Source organism: Apium graveolens, chromosome 3 (genome assembly GCF_009905375.1).
Source record: "Apium graveolens cultivar Ventura chromosome 3, ASM990537v1, whole genome shotgun sequence".
NCBI classification, from domain to species: Eukaryota; Viridiplantae; Streptophyta; class Magnoliopsida; order Apiales; family Apiaceae; genus Apium; species Apium graveolens.
This window is the reverse complement of record NC_133649.1, coordinates 189,958,437-189,969,625: the sequence shown is the minus strand read 5'-3', so window position 1 is coordinate 189,969,625 and position 11,189 is coordinate 189,958,437. Positions and strand designations below refer to the sequence as shown.

The 11,189-nt window shown below is 36.6% G+C and overlaps 1 non-coding gene across 1 annotated transcript; it reads left to right on the top strand.

Annotated features, from left to right (window-relative positions):
• The first annotated feature begins 778 nt into the window (after positions 1 to 778).
• LOC141716300 (small nucleolar RNA R71) lies at positions 779 to 885 on the top strand. Its single transcript, XR_012573013.1, has one exon. It is a non-coding gene; the product is annotated as a small nucleolar RNA R71 (small nucleolar RNA).
• Positions 886 to 11,189: the final 10,304 nt, after the last annotated feature.

Here is an 11,189-nt window from a genome sequence, read left to right as displayed (position 1 = left end):
TTCGGGATTTGCAACCTTCCCAGACCTCAATGTAATTGCCTTAACCTGCTCCTTAACTTCCCTCTTTCCTGGCACTTCAGTGTCATTAGGGAGTGTACCAGGTTGACGATTTAGCAGAGCGTTGGCAATTTGCCCAATTTGATTCTCCAAGGTCTTGATTAAAACCGTTTGGCTCTTGCACATGAGCCTCAACTCCTCCAATTCAGATTTTTCATTAGACTGTTGTAGCTGGAGTTGTTGTCTTGGTGCATATTGCGGTTGTTGAAAACCAGAAGGGTTGTATTGCTTTGCTGCATACTACTGATAAGGCTGCTGAACCGCATTCTAAGTATTGCTCCAGCTGAAGTTAGGATGATTACGGTTGTTGGGATGATAGGTGGCTAGAACAGGCTGCTGCGACCTCTGAAAGTTGCTCACAAACTGAGCTGATTCACTAGAAATAGCACACTGCTCTGTCTTATGGGCACCAGCACAAAGCTCACAGAAACTAGTGATCTGACTAACTCCATAATTAGCTAAAGAATCCACCTTCATCGTCAAAGCCTTAAGTTGAGCAGCTTTAGCAGTAGCTGCATCTACCTCCAAAATTCCTGCCACCTTGCCTTGAGGTAGTCTCTGAATTGGGTTCTAGTATTCATTAGCAGCCATCAGTTTAGTCAATTCATAAGCTTCATCATAGCTTTTAGCCCATAAGGTTCCTCCTGATGCTGCATCAAGCATGGGTCTAGAAGTAGCACCCAATCCATTATAAAAGCAGTTAATGATCATCCAGTCAGGCATCCCATGGTGAGGACACTTTCTAAGCATCTCCTTGTAGCGATCCCAAGCCTCACATAAAGATTCTCCAGATTGCTGAGCAAATTGAGTAAGTGTATTTCTGATTGCAGCAGTCTTCACCATAGGAAAGAATTTAGTTAGGAACTTTTGAGCAAGATCCTCCCATTTAGTGATAGACCCTGGCGGTAGAGAATGTAACCAGCACTTAGCTTTATCCGAAAGAGAGAATGGAAAAAGCCTCAACTTAATAGCATCTTCTAAAACTCCATTGAACTTGAAAGTATCACAAATCTCGATGAAATCTCTGATGTGCATGTTAGGGTCTTCTGTCGGAGAACCCCCAAACTGAACTGAGTTCTGTATCATCTGAATCGTGCTCGACTTGATCTCAAAGGTGTTAGCCGAGATGGCTGGTCGGACAATGCTAGACTGAATATCATTAATTTTTGGTTGAGATTAATCCATCAAAGCCTTCGTATTCGCTTCTGGTTCTCCCATTGCAATAAGAGCTTCTTCTTCAACTTTCTCCTCGACAAGAAGTTCTTCAAAAACTTCCTTAGCTACTACAACTTCTTCCTCAGCTTGATCCAGTATACTCTTACGAGACCGAGAACGCGTATGCATGCACGCTCGCTAGAGTACGTGAAATACGATAAGGAAATAAGTAAGTAACACTGTCCGAGTCAATGAACTTTAACGACCACTGATGACAAACACATAAACTAAAAATTAACACCGAGTCCCCGACAGCGGCGCCAAAAACTTGTTAGGACAAAAACACACGCTAATATTCACCCAAGTATATGTGATCGCAAGTAATATAGAATTATTTCTAGTTTGTTCCCACAGAGACTAGTTTAGGTTAATTTCAATTAATACACTTATGCAACCATGGTATGGTTATTATTCAATGCTAAGACGATTAACAAATTAAGATTGTTTATAACTACGATTAATTAAGAGATTATACTAAAGAACATTAAATAAGAGATTAAGATGAATTGATTACTATATGACACAAATATGGGATTCCAACTTCATTACTACTTCATTCAATAGCCTTTTTGTTCTTAACCTTAGCATGCAATGGTGATGATACTAATCAGATAACACGAAACTAGTAAATGCCAACTTTCGTTGTACGAATACCCTACTACCAGACATCCATAGAAGAGATAGAAGCTAAGTAGACACCAATTATATTGAGACCCTATATATCTATAGAATTTTATAACATAATGGTCTAATGCACAAGTTATCTATCATGATTACATAGGGCAAGTAAGATGGTTAAAATTACCTACGAATCATGCATATCAATTACATGAACCTATGCCAGCATGGCAAGTTCTAAACCCCTAAATTCACTTTCGCTTCATTAGAGATTAACACGCTATCGTATAAGTTCGCGACGCTCATAAGACGAATAAGCACAACCAATACTAGGTTATCATAAAATCACCATACACTAATGTATCGAAACAAATTAACTGAAGAAATCCATAAGTAAATCCGCTAGAACCCCACGATAATGATTATCCCATAATCGGACTCATCATCGACGTGGGTTCCGATAAAAGCATGGTATAATAAACGTAGTCTTTATACTGAATAAATAATAAACTAAGTACGTAACAAGAGTATAGGTTCACAAAATAAGAAAACTAGCATCCAAGATTACAACTTAAAATAAAGAATCACAAGAATAAACTAGATACTCTTCTACTTGGTTGAATTGTGATATACGGACTTCTTACGCCTTCTCCTTAAAGCTCTGGTACGTCTTATTATAAAAAACGATCTTAAGTTATCATTATATAGCAGCCCTTGCAGATTAGAAGTCCAAAAAATCAGAATTGTAGTAGAAACAAGATTCCTGGAAATTGACCCGGCGCGGCCGCGCGCTTCACCAGCGCGGGCGCACTGTCTTCCTGTACTCTGGCGCGGGCACGCGCTACCACAGCGCGGGCGCGCTGACCTTCTGGAAAATCTTTATTTTCTTGTTTTCTTGGCTGGTTTGAGTTGGCAATCCTAGAGCAAACTTCCTAAGCACCATCCTAACACTAATTTAGCAACAAAATTATGCTAAATCTCCCGATTTCTTTATTTATGCCTAAAATACAAAAACACTACAAAAACACATCAAATACATAAATAACTCGAGTACAAAACATCACTTTAAGCCTTTATAGAGCATTCTAAGTGGACATAAATGCTATTTAACACACATCACCCTTAAACCCTTGTGCTTCTTACAAAGCACTGTCACATGAATCTGATATACTTGCCTCTCCCATAGCAGGGTCATTGGAAATTGTACTCATAGCTTCAATTGTGAGTGCAATTTCATCTAGGTTTTGAGGGGAGTTGTTCTTGGCACAGGACCTTTAATTGAATTGGAGAGGATTTAGATAGCTCCCCCTCAGGAGTACTACCCTCAAACCTTACAGTCTGTGAAGACTGATTTGCACATAAAGGTGCATTTTCAACCACCATGGGGTCTTCAGTGAAAATTGATGAATCCCCCATGTTTGTGATGGTGTCATCAAGGTCTACCCCAGCTAGTAGCCTCTCACCATCTAAATTTGGTATCTGGGTAGTGATCAAGGTTTCTTGAACCATGTTACTTGAGTGAGTTTGCACTTGAGGATTGGATTCAAGTGTAGTGTTTGCAAAATAAATTTGAGAGTTAAGAGTTGTTGTTCAGTAGTGAGTGTTGGCAGCTCCCCCCTGAATAGATGAGGGAGCTTCAATTGATGTGCTCTCATGGTGTGTTCCATCCTTTTTTCTCCTTTCATACACTTGAACTTTGTCAAGTGCAGGTGCAGACTCTGTACAAGCTGCATTTGGTAGAATGCTTTTTTCAATAGAGACACCCTATTGAGAGGATGCACCTAGAGTCTGTTCAAGTCTCTTGTTTACAACTACATCCTTTTGAGAGGATGCAGAGGTGCCTTGATTGGTCAACTCAATTTTCTTTTGCTTCTTTGTTCTTTTGACCAAAGGTAACTCAGGTTGTTTTTGTTCCTCACCGCTCTAATTTAATATAGTAAGGGTTACCTCCTTTCTCTTCTTTTTACTCACTTCACCCTTTTGAGAGGATGAAGTGGTTGGCTTCCTAGAAGCTATTGATTTTGAAGAAGTAGGCTCAATATAGGAAGGTCCCTATGGGTGTGCCTGTGTTTGTGCTTCCACAGGCTCAGGAACCATTGCTGCACTAGGTTGAACTTCATTAGTCCTCATGTCAGGCATAGGGTAAGAATACGTCTTAAATCTTTCAATCATGAAAGGTGTTAACCTAAGACCCACCTTTACCTTATTATTAGTAATAAGTGATCAAAATAAGATTTTGGACACTTGTTTACATTTTCCTATTAATGACCTATCTACACCTTCAAGCATATGTATGTCATTTACTTTATAATTTAAAGAAGACATAATGAATCTAGGAAGGGAAATTTCTTTACCTCTTGAAGTTAATGGCATGGTGAGCCAGGTGCTCAATTCCTCCAGAATGTAGTGTCCTATATTAATGTGTTTGTTGTGAGCCATTAAGTAGACCAGTTTCTGAATAACACTAGAAATGTTGTCAAATCCTAATTTCTGCATGTGAAAGCCCTCACCACAGAATTAAACAGAAAGGACCACTCCCTCCTTAGATTTTTCTTGTTCAAGATAGCTAAGTAGATCTTCTCAGAGTAGTTGATAAAGTCCAAAAATTCATACAGCTCCTCTTGGGTTGGAATCTATACTAGCTTGTCAGTTGGAATGTTCAAGGATAGGTTCATATCAGCTTCAGTTATCTCAACCTGTTATCCTTTGATTTGACAGTTAACCACTAAAGTTGAAGATTGGTCTTCATGCATAACTGTCCTAGCTACAGCTGTGTTCCAGAAGTCCCCCAATACATCCAGATAGAGAACTGGGTTAGCTATAAGAGCTCCAACAAAGTAAGTTTCAGATAAGAACTTGACAAAGCTTTTGAAAGCTTCAGGAGCTTGATTGGCATCTACGAATGCAAGGAAGTTGGTCTCCTTTGGGATAAAGGGTACAATAGAGTTTGATGCCATTGTTGTGTATGTGAAGATAAATGGGTAAAAGAAATTAGAGAGAAAGGATTTGAAATGAGAGAGAAATCGGTTTGGAATTGAAAAATTAGGTAACTTTGAGATCTCGAAGGCGTAAGGATATGTATGTCGAGATGTCTGGGTATTTATTGTAAAAGCAAATGACTTGTCGAGAACTCAAAAATAGACGTTTGAATTTGTCTATCGAGAAGTCATTTTGAAAAGTGAAAAATATATCGATAAGTCATTTTGTTTATTCTTGTAGAGAACTAAAAAGTAAACTTATCGAGATGTCAAATAAATACCAAGTTTGTCCAAAATGGACTGAATTATTTCCAATTTTAATTTGAATAAATCAAAATAAAATCGGAATAATTTTGCCAAAAGTATTTTACCAAAATAATTTATTTGATTAAATTATTTCAAGTCTGAGTTATTTATAAGTATAGCATTATACTTATAGAGAACTCTGTGAGTTAACACTTATAGATAACTCTACAATGACTTATCGATAAGTCATAATGAAGCTTATCGAGAAGTCCATCGAGAAGTCAGAAAATTGACTTATTGAGAACTCACTCGAGAATTCTCAAAATGACTTGTTGATAAGTCAGTTAGACTTATCGAGAACTCAGTTCTCTATATACTTTTGATCACTTTGATTTTCCTTGTGCTAATTTTACATATTGAAAATACAAATCAACATTTAGACTAGTTTACTTAGAATTGAAAATTTTCAAGCTAAAATTTTGAATATTTGAAAAGTAAATATGTAGAGATTTCTGAAATATTTATGATTCATATATCACTTAATTTCCAATTAATCAAATTAGTTTTGAATTATTAGAAATTAATCTGATGCAAAACGTGAAGGATTTTTAGCACATAAACGCAGCGAAAACGTAAATTTAAATCTTAAAAAAAACCCGAAACCCTCCGCAGGATCCATGCAAAAAATAATATTTAATTCGTAGTTCAGTATGTTTACCTTAAGAAGCTTTACGTTAATGAAAAGATGGAGTTCTTTAATGACGATCCAAAAATGATGAACGGAGATCCTTAGCACCTGCTCAAGTGTGAAGCACTCCACCGGTATCCACCAAGAAAACGATGTAATGAAGGAGGAGGAGGTGGAGAGAATTAGGCTTTTGTAAATCTTTGGGTTGAGGCAAAAATAGGGTTTATAATGGTATATTTATAGACAAAATTTTCAGCTGAAATTTCCTATAAAATATTATTATTATTAACCCTTTATTATTCTCACTAATAATTAAAACACCTTTTAATTATTAATTCTTTTTCTAAACACTTTAGAAATAATTCTCTCTCTTGATTTAATTTCCAAAAAAAAATTAAATTCTTAATTAATAATATTAAGAACTTTTCTTAATTAATTTATAATCAATTAAATCTCATTTAATCAATTATTAAATTTTCCAATTAATTATTTATTTCATAAATAAATAATTATCAGCCATTATTAATTAATTCCTCCACCATTAAATCATTCTCTTTTATGGTGTGACCCTGTAGGTTCAATATTAAGCCGGTAGTAGAAATAAATAATAATAAAACTATTTTATCATTATTTATATAAATTCTCTAATTCATTAAATATGATTAATTAATTAATCATATTTATTCTACATCGTGAGGGATACTTCTCAGCATATCGCGACTATCCGGATAATACGAATTCACTACTTAGAATACCAAGAACCTATTCAGTGAGTAGTTACCGTACAATTAATTCCTTCTACCCTGCAATGTCACGATTAATTCCTTCTACCCTGCAATTAGAATACCAAGAACCTATGATGATCTCAAGTCTAAGGATACTTGTACAACTATCACTATGTGAACAACTGCTGACACGTGAGTGAACTCCATCAGTTGTTCAGCTGTGTGAGTCATGTTCAGTGAACTTATTCTATAATAAGCACCTACATACTAGCTATAGTGTCACCACACAAATGTCTATGAGAACAGACATCCTTCATAATAAAGCAAGCATAGTATGTACCGATCTTTGCGGATTATTAATTACCAGTTAGTAATCCTACGACCAGGAACTATTTAAGTTTAGAGTTATCATCTTTTAGGTCTCATTATTATGATCTCATCACAATCCATAAAAGGCTTTACTCTAAACTGTGGTATATCTTATTTAAACATTTAAATAGATAGAGCCCACAATAAAAACAAAACAAGCCTTTTATTAATATCAATGAAATCAAAACAGATTACATAAAAGTTATTCCTAAATCCTCATACATGATTGGACTTAGGACATATCTCTTTCAATCTCCCACTTGTACTAAAACCAATCACTCTGGTATCTAATACCCATCTTGTCTTTATGACAATCAAAGTGACTCTGAGAAAGTGGATTTCTGAGTGGGTCTGCTACGTTGTTATGTGTGTCAACTCTCTGAATTGCACCACCATTTAGAGTAAACACGTACCCTGACATGGATTTGCTATCACTTTCTGATTTAAAACTAGAGTCAGTATAACCCTCTATTTTCAACTCAGATTCACCACCAAAAATAAGAAAAATGTCCTGAGTCCTTCGCAAGTACTTAAGGATGTTTTTCACTGCTTTCCAGTGGTCTTCACCTGGATTGGACTGATATCTTCTCATCACACTAATTGAATAAGCAACATCAGGCCTTTTACACAACATCGCGTACATGATAAATCCTATTGCTGAAGCATAAGGAATCTTACTCATATGCTCTCTTTCCTCAGGTGTCTTAGGAGACATTTTTTCGGAAAGGGACACTCCATGGCTCATCGGTATGAGACCTCTTTTGGAGTTTTCCATGCTAAACCTTTTAAACACTTTCTGGATGTATGTACCCTGGGTAAGGCCTATCATTCTTCTAGATCTATCTCTATAGATCTTCATACCGAGAATGTTGGATGCTTCTCCCAAGTCCTTCATGGTGAAGTTCTTTGATAGCCATACTTTGACTGATTGTAGCATCGGTATATCATTTCCTATAAGAAGTATGTCATCCACATACAATAAAAGAAATGTTACCGTGCTCCCACTAACCTTCTTGTAGACACATGGTTCATCTATGTTTTTGATAAAACCAAACTCTTTGATTGTCTCATCAAAACGGATGTTCCATCTACGAGAAGCTTGCCTTAAACCATATATGGTTCGCAGCAGCTTACAAACTAGGTGTTCATTTCCCTTGGAAAGAAAACCCTATGGCTGTGTCATATACACTTCCTCCTCAAGTTCCCCATTGAGAAAGGCCGTTTTCACGTCCATTTGCCAGATCTCATAGTCGTAGTAAGCAGCAATCGCAAGCAAAATCCGAATTGATTTTAACAGGGCTAGAGGTGAAAAAAGTTTCATCAAAGTCAATCCCTTGCCTTTGTTTGAATCCTTTTGCCATGAGCCTGGCCTTATAGGTCTCTACCTGGCCATCTGCTCCAATCTTTCTTTTGTATACCCACTTGCACACAATAGGCTTAACACCTTCATGCGCCTCAACCAGAGTCCATACTTGGTTGGTATACATAGATTCCATTTCGGATTTCATGGCACTATGCCATTTCTCTGAGTCAACAATACTCAGAGCCTCATTATAGGTCACAGGGTCGTCATCATCAATGATTGACAACTCATTGCCATTCTCAATGACAAGGCCGTAATACCTCTCAGGTTGGCGAGACACTCTCCCTGTCCAACGAATGGGCTGTTCCACAAAAGGTTGTTCAGTCTGAACAGGTGTTTCCACTTGATCCGTAGTAGTTTGTGCTTCTTGAACTTCATCAAGTTCAATTTTGCTCCCACTGTTTCCTTCAAGGATAAACTCCTTTTCCAAGAAGGTAGTATATCTGGAGACAAACACCCGATGATCAGTGTAAAAGTAATACCCCAAAGTCTCTTTAGGATATCCCACAAAATTACATTTTACGGTTCGAGATTCCAGCTTATCTGGGTCAACTTTATTGACATAAGCTGGACATCCCCAAATCTTAACGTGTTTAAGACTCGGTTTCCTTTCTTTCCATATCTCATTGGTGTTTGAGGAACAGATTTGGAAGGCACCTTATTCAGTAAATATGCTGAGGTTTTCAATGCATAACCCCATAGGAATACTGGAAGATTCACATAGCTCATCATGGACCGAACCATATCTAACAAAGTTCGATTTCTCCTTTCAGATTCTCCATTTAACTGTGGAGTATATGGAGGAGTCAACTGGGAGACTATACCATTTTCTTTGAGATAATCTAGAAACTCTCCATTCAAGTATTGACCACCTCGATCTTATCGAAGAGTTATAATACTGTGTTTGGTTTGTTTTTCCACTTCATGTTTATATTCTTTGAACTTTTCAAAGGCTTCAGACTTGTGTTTCATCAAATACACATATCCGAATCTAGATCTATCATCTATGAAAGTAATGAAGTACGAAAATCCACCAATGGCTTGCGTAGACATTGGTCCACATACATCTGTGTGTACCAATTCTAGCAAATCTGCAGCCCTCTCTCCATGTCCACTAAATGGAGATTTGGTCATTTTACCCAATAGACAAGACTCGCATGTAGGATATGATTCAAAATCAAAGGGGTCAAGTAACCCTTCCTTATGCAATGTCCGCGGTCTATTTTCACTAATATGACCTAGCCTACAGTGCCATAAATAGGTCATATTTTCATTATCTCGTTTTCTTTTATTAGTTTGTTCAATCTGAAGTAAATCATGCTCTATGTCACATACATACAGACCATTATTTAAAATGCCACGTCCTAAAAGAACATTATCTCTAAGGATAGAACATTCATTATTCTTAATAATAAATGAAAAACCATCCACATCCAACATAGGAATAGAAACAATATTCCTCACAGTAGAGGGAACGTAATAACAATTATTCAAAATAATAATCTTGCCCGTAGGCATAGGTAAACTGAATGATCCTACAGATATGACCGCAACCCTTGCTCCATTGCTTATACGTAGAATCACCTCATCTTTTTCAAGAGTCCTACTTCCCTTTAGTCCTTGCAACAAATTGTAAATATGAGAACCACAGGCGGTATCTAATACCCAAGTAGAAATTTGACCTAGTGACATATTAACTTCGATCATGAACATGCCTGAATCAGAAGCAGTAGTCTTACTACCCTTCTTCTTCTTCAATTCTGCAAGGTAAACCTTGCAGTTCCTCTTCCAGTGCCCCAACTTGTTACAGTGAAAACAAACAGCTAAATTAGGACCAGTCAACTTATGAGCATCTAGTATGCTTCGGAGTGATAGTGCAGAAGACATGACGAATATAGTAAATCTATAAATGATAAACTCATAACAACACTTAGTAAATATTCAATTTCATTTCAAAACACTCTATGAATCGCGTCTTTATTCATAAGTGTCTCCCACTAGTTTATCTAATTTTTTCAACCCCCTAAGTGAAAATTAAGCATTCATAATTCTAGTGGGAATATGGATCCTACATTCCATTACACAACCTCGGCTGTGGCACGAAACGTCATGTGATGTTCAATAGGCAGACAACTCTTGTCAATTACATATTATGTTATTCCCTAATATAACTTTAGCCTCTTGAATAATTGAGTCACGGCTGTGGCACGAAAAACTCAATATTCTAAGTCAAGTCTAACCCAACATTTCGTACAATTGAATCAGTTTCCAACGGCCCACGGCTGTAGCATGTACCGACCTTTAGATTCTAATTCAATGTACACATCTCTATGTAATAAACAAGTATTTCTTATTTTGAAATCAAAGCCCTCGGCTGTGGCACGAAATGATAATGATTTAAAAATAAGAACCACTTTCTATCATGTTGGAAGGCTATGACCGACACAAGCCCGTTGTGTCATTGGCCAATTACTACTTGATAGTATTTAATTTTAGAGGGATTATATTACGTTACAATCATAATCATATTATAAAGAGATTCTTCCTTTTAAATTAAATATTTCAAATCAATAATCGATAATCAGATGATCCCCAGATCGGGTGGAGCATTGTCAAGAGGCGTCACTTAATAACCCTTTCTTACAGATAGAAATCTGTTGTTGACAGAATCATCCTTTCTCTCAATATTGATAATTCATATTCAATTACGTGTTTCATAAACACAAGAATCTCATGATCGTATTCATAATATTTATTGTTAAGGCAAGAAACGATTCATATTCTAGATTTTCTAGAGCATGCCTTATATTGATTTAAGTTCACCTAAATCTATCATCGCATTGTAAACATAGGCATATATCTCATATATAAAATTAAATAAACAAGTAAATGTAAAGTGCAATAAAGTAAATGTGTTTGGTTATGGCCCC